The sequence below is a fragment of the Tasmannia lanceolata genome, unplaced genomic scaffold (assembly GCF_043159265.1).
Source record: "Tasmannia lanceolata isolate RefF3 unplaced genomic scaffold, GAP_Taslan_0.1 ptg000101l, whole genome shotgun sequence".
NCBI lineage: Eukaryota > Viridiplantae > Streptophyta > Magnoliopsida > Canellales > Winteraceae > Tasmannia > Tasmannia lanceolata.
In genome coordinates, this window is record NW_027518778.1 from 422,501 (window position 1) to 435,000 (window position 12,500).

A 12,500-nucleotide genomic window follows, 5' to 3' on the forward strand; every position below is an offset into this window, starting at 1 on the left:
CTCCCTTGGCCTTTTGGGCGCCTTGGACGATGTCTTGCGAAGACCATGGGCACAAGGCCATGGCATATGGTGAGGAAAGGACCACGGTTGCCAAGGTTAGGCACCGGAATGCTTGGCCTTGGCTTGCCAAAGCAGGGCATTGCTGGGTTGGGCTCCCTTGGCCTTCCGGGCGCCTCTGACGATGTCTTGCGAAGACCATGGGCACAAGGCCATGGCATATGGTGAGGAAAGGACCACGGTTGCCAAGGTTAGGCACCGGAATGCTTGGCCTTGGCTTGCCAAAGCAGGGCATTGCTGGGTTGGGCTCCCTTGGCCTTCCGGGCGCCTTGGACGCTGTCTTGGGAAGACCATGGGCACAAGGCCATGGCATATGGTGAGGAATGGACCACGGTTGCCAAGGCTAGGCATATAGAGAGGAATCGCATTTTTGCCCGGATAGGCACCGGAATGCTTGGCCTTGGCTTGCCATAGCAGGGCATCGCTGGGTTGGGCTCCCTTGGCCTTCCGGGCGCCTTGGACGCTGTCTTGGGAAGACCATGGGCACAAGGCCATGGCATATAGTGAGGAATGGACCACGGTTGCCAAGGCTAGGCATATAGAGAGGAATGGACCACGGTTGCCAAGGTTGCGCAAGTTTTGGGCATTTTTTGCCCGGATATGCCCAAGTATGCCCCGATAGGCCCGTTACGCCCCGGTATGAACGCGTATGCCCGGATAGACTCGGTATGCCTTGGGATACATGCGTATGCCCCGATAGGCTTGGTACGCCCCGATATGCGCACGTGTGCCCCAGTAGGGCTCGGTATGCCCCGGTATGTACGCGTGTGCCCCGATAGGCCCGGTATGCCCCGATATGCACACGTGTGCCCCAATAGGGGTCGGTATGCCCCGGTAGGTACGCGTGTGCCCCGTAATGCACGTTTCGCTGATCTCCCCGCATGTCCCGCCCCTATATGTAATACTTACTTACTTACTTACTTTCTTTCTTGCTTGCTTGCAATGGTTGGGAGTGCCCGGCATGCCCCGCTGCAGAGACCAAGGGCGCAATGACTTGGCACCGCGGATGCCGGGACTCCGGCACTTCCCGTGGCACTGATGGTTGGTTCCAAAGACAAAAGGCCGTGCAAGGCCACCGCACCGCGGATGATTTTGCTCGTGCTGGCGCCTTTGTGTGGCCAAAGAACATGCGCGAATGCTCCTGTCGGAAGGGTTGGTGTCCTGGCCCCGTCGGGTGTCACGAATGCTCGGTTGCGAAGACCATGGGACCAAAGCCATGGCACGTCGGATGATGGCTCCAGCTGGCGCCCCGGCACTTTCTGTGGCATTGATGCTCGGTTTCAAAGACAAACGTGCGCAGGGCCAGGGGACCGCGGATGACTGCTCGTGCTGGCCTCGTTGGGCGGCATTGATGGTCGGTTGCAAAGAAAATGCGCGATTGCTCGTGTCGGGGACTGGCAAGCCAAGGCCAAGCGAGCCATGGCAACGCGGATGATGGCTCCAGCTGGCGCCCCGGCACTTTCTGTGGCATTGATGCTCGGTTTCAAAGACAAACGTGCGCAGGGCCAGGGGACCGCGGATGACTGCTCGTGCTGGCCCCGTTGGGCGGCATTGATGGTCGGTTGCAAAGAAAATGCGCGATTGCTCCTGTCGGGGCCTGGCAAGCCAAGGCCAAGCGAGCCATGGCAACGCGGATGATGGCTCCAGCTGGCGCCCCGGCACTTTCTGTGGCATTGATGCTCGGTTTCAAAGACAAACGTGCGCAGGGCCAGGGGACCGCGGATGACTGCTCGTGCTGGCCCCGTTGGGCGGCATTGATGGTGTGTTGCAGAGAGCATGTGCGATTGCAAGTGTCGGCCGGGTTTGGGTTCCCTTGGGCTTTCGGGCGCCTTGGACGCAGTCTTGCGAAGACCATGGGCACAAGGCCCCGTCCTGGCCCCTTGTTCGATTCGCTCTCGTCTTGCGCTTGCTTCCAAGGTCCTCCATGACCTTCCCCATGGCCTTGCTAGATCCCCCCCATGACGCATGACCTCTGTCCGTTGATTGGTTTTGAGTGCACACCATGCCCGGCTTGGCACCGTGTTGTCGCGTGAGTGGCATTTGGATCGTGCATGGTGGTGGGCTACCTGCCAATGCGCACAAGCCTTGCACACTAGCCTTGCGCACGAGCCTTGCACAAAAGCCTTGGACACAAGCCTTGCGCACAAGCCATGCATACAAGCCTTGCTCACAAGCCTTGGGCACTGGCCCATCGCACTAGCATTGCACACAAGCCTTGCGAACTAGCCTTGGGCACGAGCCTTGCGCACTAGCCTTGGGCACTAGCCTTGCACACAACCCTTGGGCACTAGCCTTGCGCACCAGCCTTGCCCACAAGCCTTGCACAGCAGCCTTGCACACTAGCCTTGCATACAAGCCTTGCACACTAGCCTTGCACCCAGGCCTTGCTCACTAGCCTTGGGCACTAGCCTTGCGCACTAGCCTTGGGCACTAGCCTTGCACACAGACCTTGGGCACGCAGGCCTTGCACGCTAGGCATGCTTGGGCAAGCAGCTCCCGCAACAAGTCGGCGGGTGTAGGCATGGTTGGGCGCAGATCCCGCATCGTCTCGTCGCGTCTGGGCGCAAACCCGTCGCGTCTCGTTGCGTCTTCAGAAGTCGTCGCTAACAGCACCTTTGGTTGCCACTGGTGGTTAGGCGGGTTGGTTGCGCAAACCCTATAGGAGGGTGGCATGCTGCGGGGCGCTGGAATGCGCAGGTTTAGGGCGTTTTTGCCCGGATAGGCACTGGAATGTGCTGGTTTTGGGCGTTTTTGCCTGGACAGGCTAAGGAATGGGCATGCTTTGGGCGTTTTTGCCCGGATAGGCACTGGAATGGGCTGGTTTTGGGCGTTTTTGCCTGGATAGGCTAAGGAATGGGGCATGCTTTGGGCGTTTTTGCCCGGGCAGGCACTGGAATGCCTGGCCTTGGCTGGGCATTGCTGGGTTGGGCTCCCTTGGCCTTTCAGGCGCCTTGGATGCTGTCTTGTGAAGACCATGGGCACAAGGCCATGGCATATAGTGAGGAATGGACCACGGTTGCCAAGGTTGCGCAAGTTTTGGGCATTTTTTGCCCGGATATGCCCAAGTATGCCCCGATAGGCCCGTTACGCCCCGGTATGAACGCGTATGCCCGGATAGACTCGGTATGCCTTGGGATACATGCGAATGCCCCGATAGGCTTGGTACGCCCCGATATGCGCACGTGTGCCCCAGTAGGGCTCGGTATGCCCCGGTATGTACGCGTGTGCCCTGATAGGCCCGGTATGCCCCGATATGCACACGTGTGCCCCAATAGGGGTCGGTATGCCCCGGTAGGTACGCGTGTGCCCCGTAGTGCACGTTTCGCAGAACTCCCCGCATGTCCCGCCCCTATATGTAATACTTACTTACTTACTTACTTTCTTTCTTGCTTGCTTGCAATGGTTGGGAGTGCCCGGCATGCCCCGCTGCAGAGACCAAGGGCGCAATGACTTGGCACCGCGGATGCCGGGACTCCGGCACTTCCCGTGGCACTGATGGTTGGTTCCAAAGACAAAAGGCCGTGCAAGGCCACCGCACCGCTGATGATTCTGCTCGTGCTGGCGCCGTTGTGTGGCCAAAGAACATGCGCGAATGCTCGTGTCGGAAGGGTTGGTGTCCTGGCCCCGTCGGGTGTCACGAATGCTCGGTTGCGAAGACCATGGGACCAAAGCCATGGCACGTCGGATGATGGCTCCAGCTGGAGCCCGGGCACTTTCTGTGGCATTGATGCTCGGTTTCAAAGACAAACGTGCGCAGGGCCAGGGGACCGCGGATGACTGCTCGTGCTGGCCTCGTTGGGCGGCATTGATGGTCGGTTGCAAAGAAAATGCGCGATTGCTCGTGTCGGGGACTGGCAAGCCAAGGCCAAGCGAGCCATGGCAACGCGGATGATGGCTCCAGCTGGCGCCCCGGCACTTTCTGTGGCATTGATGCTCGGTTTCAAAGACAAACGTGCGCAGGGCCAGGGGACCGCGGATGACTGCTCGTGCTGGCCTCGTTGGGCAGCATTGATGGTCGGTTGCAAAGAAAATGCGCGATTGCTCCTGTCGGGGACTGGCAAGCCAAGGCCAAGCGAGCCATGGCAACGCGGATGATGGCTCCAGCTGGCGCCCCGGCACTTTCTGTGGCATTGATGCTCGGTTTCAAAGACAAACGTGCGCAGGACCAGGGGACCGCGGATGACTGCTCGTGCTGGCCTCGTTGGGCGGCATTGATGGTCGGTTGCAAAGAAAATGGGCGATTGCTCGTGTCGGGGACTGGCAAGCCAAGGCCAAGCGAGCCATGGCAACGCGGATGATGGCTCCAGCTGGCGCCCCGGCACTTTCTGTGGCATTGATGCTCGGTTTCAAAGACAAACGTGCGCAGGGCCAGGGGACCGCGGATGACTGCTCGTGCTGGCCCCGTTGGGCAGCATTGATGGTGTTTTGCTGAGAGCATGTGCGATTGCAAGTGTCGGCCGGGTTTGGGTTCCCTTGGGCTTTCGGGCGCCTTGGACGCAGTCTTGCGAAGACCATGGGCACAAGGCCCCGTCCTGGCCCCTTGTTCGATTCGCTCTCGTCTTGCGCTTGCTTCCAAGGTCCTCCATGACCTTCCCCATGGCCTTGCTAGATCCCCCCCATGACGCATGACCTCTGTCCGTTGATTGGTTTTGAGTGCACACCATGCCCGGCTTGGCACCGTGTTGTCGCGTGAGTGGCATTTGGATCGTGCATGGTGGTGGGCTACCTGCCAATGCGCACAAGCCTTGCACACTAGCCTTGCGCACGAGCCTTGCACAAAAGCCTTGGACACAAGCCTTGCGCACAAGCCATGCATACAAGCCTTGCTCACAAGCCTTGGGCACTGGCCCATCGCACTAGCCTTGCACACAAGCCTTGCGAACTAGCCTTGGGCACGAGCCTTGCGCACTAGCCTTGGGCACTAGCCTTGCACACAACCCTTGGGCACTAGCCTTGCGCACCAGCCTTGCCCACAAGCCTTGCACAGCAGCCTTGCACACTAGCCTTGCATACAAGCCTTGCACACTAGCCTTGCACCCAGGCCTTGCTCACTAGCCTTGGGCACTAGCCTTGCGGACTAGCCTTGGGCACTAGCCTTGCACACAGACCTTGGGCACGCAGGCCTTGCACGCTAGGCATGCTTGGGCAAGCAGCTCCCGCAACAAGTCGGCGGGTGTAGGCATGGTTGGGCGCAGATCCCGCATCGTCTCGTCGCGTCTGGGCGCAAACCCGTCGCGTCTCGTTGCGTCTTCAGAAGTCGTCGCTAACAGCACCTTTGGTTGCCACTGGTGGTTAGGCGGGTTGGTTGCGCAAACCCTATAGGAGGGTGGCATGCTGCGGGGCGCTGGAATGCGCAGGTTTAGGGCGTTTTTGCCCGGATAGGCACTGGAATGTGCTGGTTTTGGGCGTTTTTGCCTGGACAGGCTAAGGAATGGGCATGCTTTGGGCGTTTTTGCCCGGATAGGCACTGGAATGGGCTGGTTTTGGGCGTTTTTGCCTGGATAGGCTAAGGAATGGGGCATGCTTTGGGCGTTTTTGCCCGGGCAGGCACTGGAATGCCTGGCCTTGGCTGGGCATTGCTGGGTTGGGCTCCCTTGGCCTTTCAGGCGCCTTGGATGCTGTCTTGTGAAGACCATGGGCACAAGGCCATGGCATATAGTGAGGAATGGACCACGGTTGCCAAGGTTGCGCAAGTTTTGGGCATTTTTTGCCCGGATATGCCCAAGTATGCCCCGATAGGCCCGTTACGCCCCGGTATGAACGCGTATGCCCGGATAGACTCGGTATGCCTTGGGATACATGCGAATGCCCCGATAGGCTTGGTACGCCCCGATATGCGCACGTGTGCCCCAGTAGGGCTCGGTATGCCCCGGTATGTACGCGTGTGCCCTGATAGGCCCGGTATGCCCCGATATGCACACGTGTGCCCCAATAGGGGTCTGTATGCCCCGGTAGGTACGCGTGTGCCCCGTAGTGCACGTTTCGCAGAACTCCCCGCATGTCCCGCCCCTATATGTAATACTTACTTACTTACTTAGTTTCTTTCTTGCTTGCTTGCAATGGTTGGGAGTGCCCGGCATGCCCCGCTGCAGAGACCAAGGGCGCAATGACTTGGCACCGCGGATGCCGGGACTCCGGCACTTCCCGTGGCACTGATGGTTGGTTCCAAAGACAAAAGGCCGTGCAAGGCCACCGCACCGCTGATGATTTTGCTCGTGCTGGCGCCGTTGTGTGGCCAAAGAACATGCGCGAATGCTCGTGTCGGAAGGGTTGGTGTCCTGGCCCCGTCGGGTGTCACGAATGCTCGGTTGCGAAGACCATGGGACCAAAGCCATGGCACGTCGGATGATGGCTCCAGCTGGAGCCCGGGCACTTTCTGTGGCATTGATGCTCGGTTTCAAAGACAAACGTGCGCAGGGCCAGGGGACCGCGGATGACTGCTCGTGCTGGCCTCGTTGGGCGGCATTGATGGTCGGTTGCAAAGAAAATGCGCGATTGCTCGTGTCGGGGACTGGCAAGCCAAGGCCAAGCGAGCCATGGCAACGCGGATGATGGCTCCAGCTGGCGCCCCGGCACTTTCTGTGGCATTGATGCTCGGTTTCAAAGACAAACGTGCGCAGGGCCAGGGGACCGCGGATGACTGCTCGTGCTGGCCCCGTTGGGCGGCATTGATGGTCGGTTGCAAAGAAAATGCGCGATTGCTCCTGTCGGGGCCTGGCAAGCCAAGGCCAAGCGAGCCATGGCAACGCGGATGATGGCTCCAGCTGGCGCCCCGGCACTTTCTGTGGCATTGATGCTCGGTTTCAAAGACAAACGTGCGCAGGGCCAGGGGACCGCGGATGACTGCTCGTGCTGGCCCCGTTGGGCGGCATTGATGGTGTGTTGCAGAGAGCATGTGCGATTGCAAGTGTCGGCCGGGTTTGGGTTCCCTTGGGCTTTCGGGCGCCTTGGACGCAGTCTTGCGAAGACCATGGGCACAAGGCCCCGTCCTGGCCCCTTGTTCGATTCGCTCTCGTCTTGCGCTTGCTTCCAAGGTCCTCCATGACCTTCCCCATGGCCTTGCTAGATCCCCCCCATGACGCATGACCTCTGTCCGTTGATTGGTTTTGAGTGCACACCATGCCCGGCTTGGCACCGTGTTGTCGCGTGAGTGGCATTTGGATCGTGCATGGTGGTGGGCTACCTGCCAATGCGCACAAGCCTTGCACACTAGCCTTGCGCACGAGCCTTGCACAAAAGCCTTGGACACAAGCCTTGCGCACAAGCCATGCATACAAGCCTTGCTCACAAGCCTTGGGCACTGGCCCATCGCACTAGCCTTGCACACAAGCCTTGCGAACTAGCCTTGGGCACGAGCCTTGCGCACTAGCCTTGGGCACTAGCCTTGCACACAACCCTTGGGCACTAGCCTTGCGCACCAGCCTTGCCCACAAGCCTTGCACAGCAGCCTTGCACACTAGCCTTGCATACAAGCCTTGCACACTAGCCTTGCACCCAGGCCTTGCTCACTAGCCTTGGGCACTAGCCTTGCGCACTAGCCTTGGGCACTAGCCTTGCACACAGACCTTGGGCACGCAGGCCTTGCACGCTAGGCATGCTTGGGCAAGCAGCTCCCGCAACAAGTCGGCGGGTGTAGGCATGGTTGGGCGCAGATCCCGCATCGTCTCGTCGCGTCTGGGCGCAAACCCGTCGCGTCTCGTTGCGTCTTCAGAAGTCGTCGCTAACAGCACCTTTGGTTGCCACTGGTGGTTAGGCGGGTTGGTTGCGCAAACCCTATAGGAGGGTGGCATGCTGCGGGGCGCTGGAATGCGCAGGTTTAGGGCGTTTTTGCCCGGATAGGCACTGGAATGTGCTGGTTTTGGGCGTTTTTGCCTGGACAGGCTAAGGAATGGGCATGCTTTGGGCGTTTTTGCCCGGATAGGCACTGGAATGGGCTGGTTTTGGGCGTTTTTGCCTGGATAGGCTAAGGAATGGGGCATGCTTTGGGCGTTTTTGCCCGGGCAGGCACTGGAATGCCTGGCCTTGGCTGGGCATTGCTGGGTTGGGCTCCCTTGGCCTTTCAGGCGCCTTGGATGCTGTCTTGTGAAGACCATGGGCACAAGGCCATGGCATATAGTGAGGAATGGACCACGGTTGCCAAGGTTGCGCAAGTTTTGGGCATTTTTTGCCCGGATATGCCCAAGTATGCCCCGATAGGCCCGTTACGCCCCGGTATGAACGCGTATGCCCGGATAGACTCGGTATGCCTTGGGATACATGCGAATGCCCCGATAGGCTTGGTACGCCCCGATATGCGCACGTGTGCCCCAGTAGGGCTCGGTATGCCCCGGTATGTACGCGTGTGCCCTGATAGGCCCGGTATGCCCCGATATGCACACGTGTGCCCCAATAGGGGTCGGTATGCCCCGGTAGGTACGCGTGTGCCCCGTAGTGCACGTTTCGCAGAACTCCCCGCATGTCCCGCCCCTATATGTAATACTTACTTACTTACTTACTTTCTTTCTTGCTTGCTTGCAATGGTTGGGAGTGCCCGGCATGCCCCGCTGCAGAGACCAAGGGCGCAATGACTTGGCACCGCGGATGCCGGGACTCCGGCACTTCCCGTGGCACTGATGGTTGGTTCCAAAGACAAAAGGCCGTGCAAGGCCACCGCACCGCTGATGATTCTGCTCGTGCTGGCGCCGTTGTGTGGCCAAAGAACATGCGCGAATGCTCGTGTCGGAAGGGTTGGTGTCCTGGCCCCGTCGGGTGTCACGAATGCTCGGTTGCGAAGACCATGGGACCAAAGCCATGGCACGTCGGATGATGGCTCCAGCTGGAGCCCGGGCACTTTCTGTGGCATTGATGCTCGGTTTCAAAGACAAACGTGCGCAGGGCCAGGGGACCGCGGATGACTGCTCGTGCTGGCCTCGTTGGGCGGCATTGATGGTCGGTTGCAAAGAAAATGCGCGATTGCTCGTGTCGGGGACTGGCAAGCCAAGGCCAAGCGAGCCATGGCAACGCGGATGATGGCTCCAGCTGGCGCCCCGGCACTTTCTGTGGCATTGATGCTCGGTTTCAAAGACAAACGTGCGCAGGGCCAGGGGACCGCGGATGACTGCTCGTGCTGGCCTCGTTGGGCAGCATTGATGGTCGGTTGCAAAGAAAATGCGCGATTGCTCCTGTCGGGGACTGGCAAGCCAAGGCCAAGCGAGCCATGGCAACGCGGATGATGGCTCCAGCTGGCGCCCCGGCACTTTCTGTGGCATTGATGCTCGGTTTCAAAGACAAACGTGCGCAGGACCAGGGGACCGCGGATGACTGCTCGTGCTGGCCTCGTTGGGCGGCATTGATGGTCGGTTGCAAAGAAAATGCGCGATTGCTCGTGTCGGGGACTGGCAAGCCAAGGCCAAGCGAGCCATGGCAACGCGGATGATGGCTCCAGCTGGCGCCCCGGCACTTTCTGTGGCATTGATGCTCGGTTTCAAAGACAAACGTGCGCAGGGCCAGGGGACCGCGGATGACTGCTCGTGCTGGCCCCGTTGGGCAGCATTGATGGTGTGTTGCTGAGAGCATGTGCGATTGCAAGTGTCGGCCGGGTTTGGGTTCCCTTGGGCTTTCGGGCGCCTTGGACGCAGTCTTGCGAAGACCATGGGCACAAGGCCCCGTTCTGGCCCCTTGTTCGATTCGCTCTCGTCTTGCGCTTGCTTCCAAGGTCCTCCATGACCTTCCCCATGGCCTTGCTAGATCCCCCCCATGACGCATGACCTCTGTCCGTTGATTGGTTTTGAGTGCACACCATGCCCGGCTTGGCACCGTGTTGTCGCGTGAGTGGCATTTGGATCGTGCATGGTGGTGGGCTACCTGCCAATGCGCACAAGCCTTGCACACTAGCCTTGCGCACGAGCCTTGCACAAAAGCCTTGGACACAAGCCTTGCGCACAAGCCATGCATACAAGCCTTGCTCACAAGCCTTGGGCACTGGCCCATCGCACTAGCCTTGCACACAAGCCTTGCGAACTAGCCTTGGGCACGAGCCTTGCGCACTAGCCTTGGGCACTAGCCTTGCACACAACCCTTGGGCACTAGCCTTGCGCACCAGCCTTGCCCACAAGCCTTGCACAGCAGCCTTGCACACTAGCCTTGCATACAAGCCTTGCACACTAGCCTTGCACCCAGGCCTTGCTCACTAGCCTTGGGCACTAGCCTTGCGGACTAGCCTTGGGCACTAGCCTTGCACACAGACCTTGGGCACGCAGGCCTTGCACGCTAGGCATGCTTGGGCAAGCAGCTCCCGCAACAAGTCGGCGGGTGTAGGCATGGTTGGGCGCAGATCCCGCATCGTCTCGTCGCGTCTGGGCGCAAACCCGTCGCGTCTCGTTGCGTCTTCAGAAGTCGTCGCTAACAGCACCTTTGGTTGCCACTGGTGGTTAGGCGGGTTGGTTGCGCAAACCCTATAGGAGGGTGGCATGCTGCGGGGCGCTGGAATGCGCAGGTTTAGGGCGTTTTTGCCCGGATAGGCACTGGAATGTGCTGGTTTTGGGCGTTTTTGCCTGGACAGGCTAAGGAATGGGCATGCTTTGGGCGTTTTTGCCCGGATAGGCACTGGAATGGGCTGGTTTTGGGCGTTTTTGCCTGGATAGGCTAAGGAATGGGGCATGCTTTGGGCGTTTTTGCCCGGGCAGGCACTGGAATGCCTGGCCTTGGCTGGGCATTGCTGGGTTGGGCTCCCTTGGCCTTTCAGGCGCCTTGGATGCTGTCTTGTGAAGACCATGGGCACAAGGCCATGGCATATAGTGAGGAATGGACCACGGTTGCCAAGGTTGCGCAAGTTTTGGGCATTTTTTGCCCGGATATGCCCAAGTATGCCCCGATAGGCCCGTTACGCCCCGGTATGAACGCGTATGCCCGGATAGACTCGGTATGCCTTGGGATACATGCGAATGCCCCGATAGGCTTGGTACGCCCCGATATGCGCACGTGTGCCCCAGTAGGGCTCGGTATGCCCCGGTATGTACGCGTGTGCCCTGATAGGCCCGGTATGCCCCGATATGCACACGTGTGCCCCAATAGGGGTCGGTATGCCCCGGTAGGTACGCGTGTGCCCCGTAGTGCACGTTTCGCAGAACTCCCCGCATGTCCCGCCCCTATATGTAATACTTACTTACTTACTTACTTTCTTTCTCGCTTGCTTGCAATGGTTGGGAGTGCCCGGCATGCCCCGCTGCAGAGACCAAGGGCGCAATGACTTGGCACCGCGGATGCCGGGACTCCGGCACTTCCCGTGGCACTGATGGTTGGTTCCAAAGACAAAAGGCCGTGCAAGGCCACCGCACCGCTGATGATTTTGCTCGTGCTGGCGTCGTTGTGTGGCCAAAGAACATGCGCGAATGCTCGTGTCGGAAGGGTTGGTGTCCTGGCCCCGTCGGGTGTCACGAATGCTCGGTTGCGAAGACCATGGGACCAAAGCCATGGCACGTCGGATGATGGCTCCAGCTGGCGCCCGGGCACTTTCTGTGGCATTGATGCTCGGTTTCAAAGACAAACGTGCGCAGGGCCAGGGGACCGCGGATGACTGCTCGTGCTGGCCTCGTTGGGCGGCATTGATGGTCGGTTGCAAAGAAAATGCGCGATTGCTCGTGTCGGGGACTGGCAAGCCAAGGCCAAGCGAGCCATGGCAACGCGGATGATGGCTCCAGCTGGCGCCCCGGCACTTTCTGTGGCATTGATGCTCGGTTTCAAAGACAAACGTGCGCAGGGCCAGGGGACCGCGGATGACTGCTCGTGCTGGCCTCGTTGGGCAGCATTGATGGTCGGTTGCAAAGAAAATGCGCGATTGCTCCTGTCGGGGACTGGCAAGCCAAGGCCAAGCGAGCCATGGCAACGCGGATTATGGCTCCAGCTGGCGCCCCGGCACTTTCTGTGGCATTGATGCTCGGTTTCAAAGACAAACGTGCGCAGGGCCAGGGGACCGCGGATGACTGCTCGTGCTGGCCTCGTTGGGCGGCATTGATGGTCGGTTGCAAAGAAAATGCGCGATTGCTCGTGTCGGGGACTGGCAAGCCAAGGCCAAGCGAGCCATGGCAACGCGGATGATGGCTCCAGCTGGCGCCCCGGCACTTTCTGTGGCATTGATGCTCGGTTTCAAAGACAAACGTGCGCAGGACCAGGGGACCGCGGATGACTGCTCGTGCTGGCCTCGTTGGGCGGCATTGATGGTCGGTTGCAAAGAAAATGCGCGATTGCTCGTGTCGGGGACTGGCAAGCCAAGGCCAAGCGAGCCATGGCAACGCGGATGATGGCTCCAGCTGGCGCCCCAGCACTTTCTGTGGCATTGATGCTCGGTTTCAAAGACAAACGTGCGCAGGGCCAGGGGACCGCGGATGACTGCTCGTGCTGGCCCCGTTGGGCGGCATTGATGGTGTGTTGCAGAGAGCATGTGCGATTGCAAGTGTCGGCCGGGT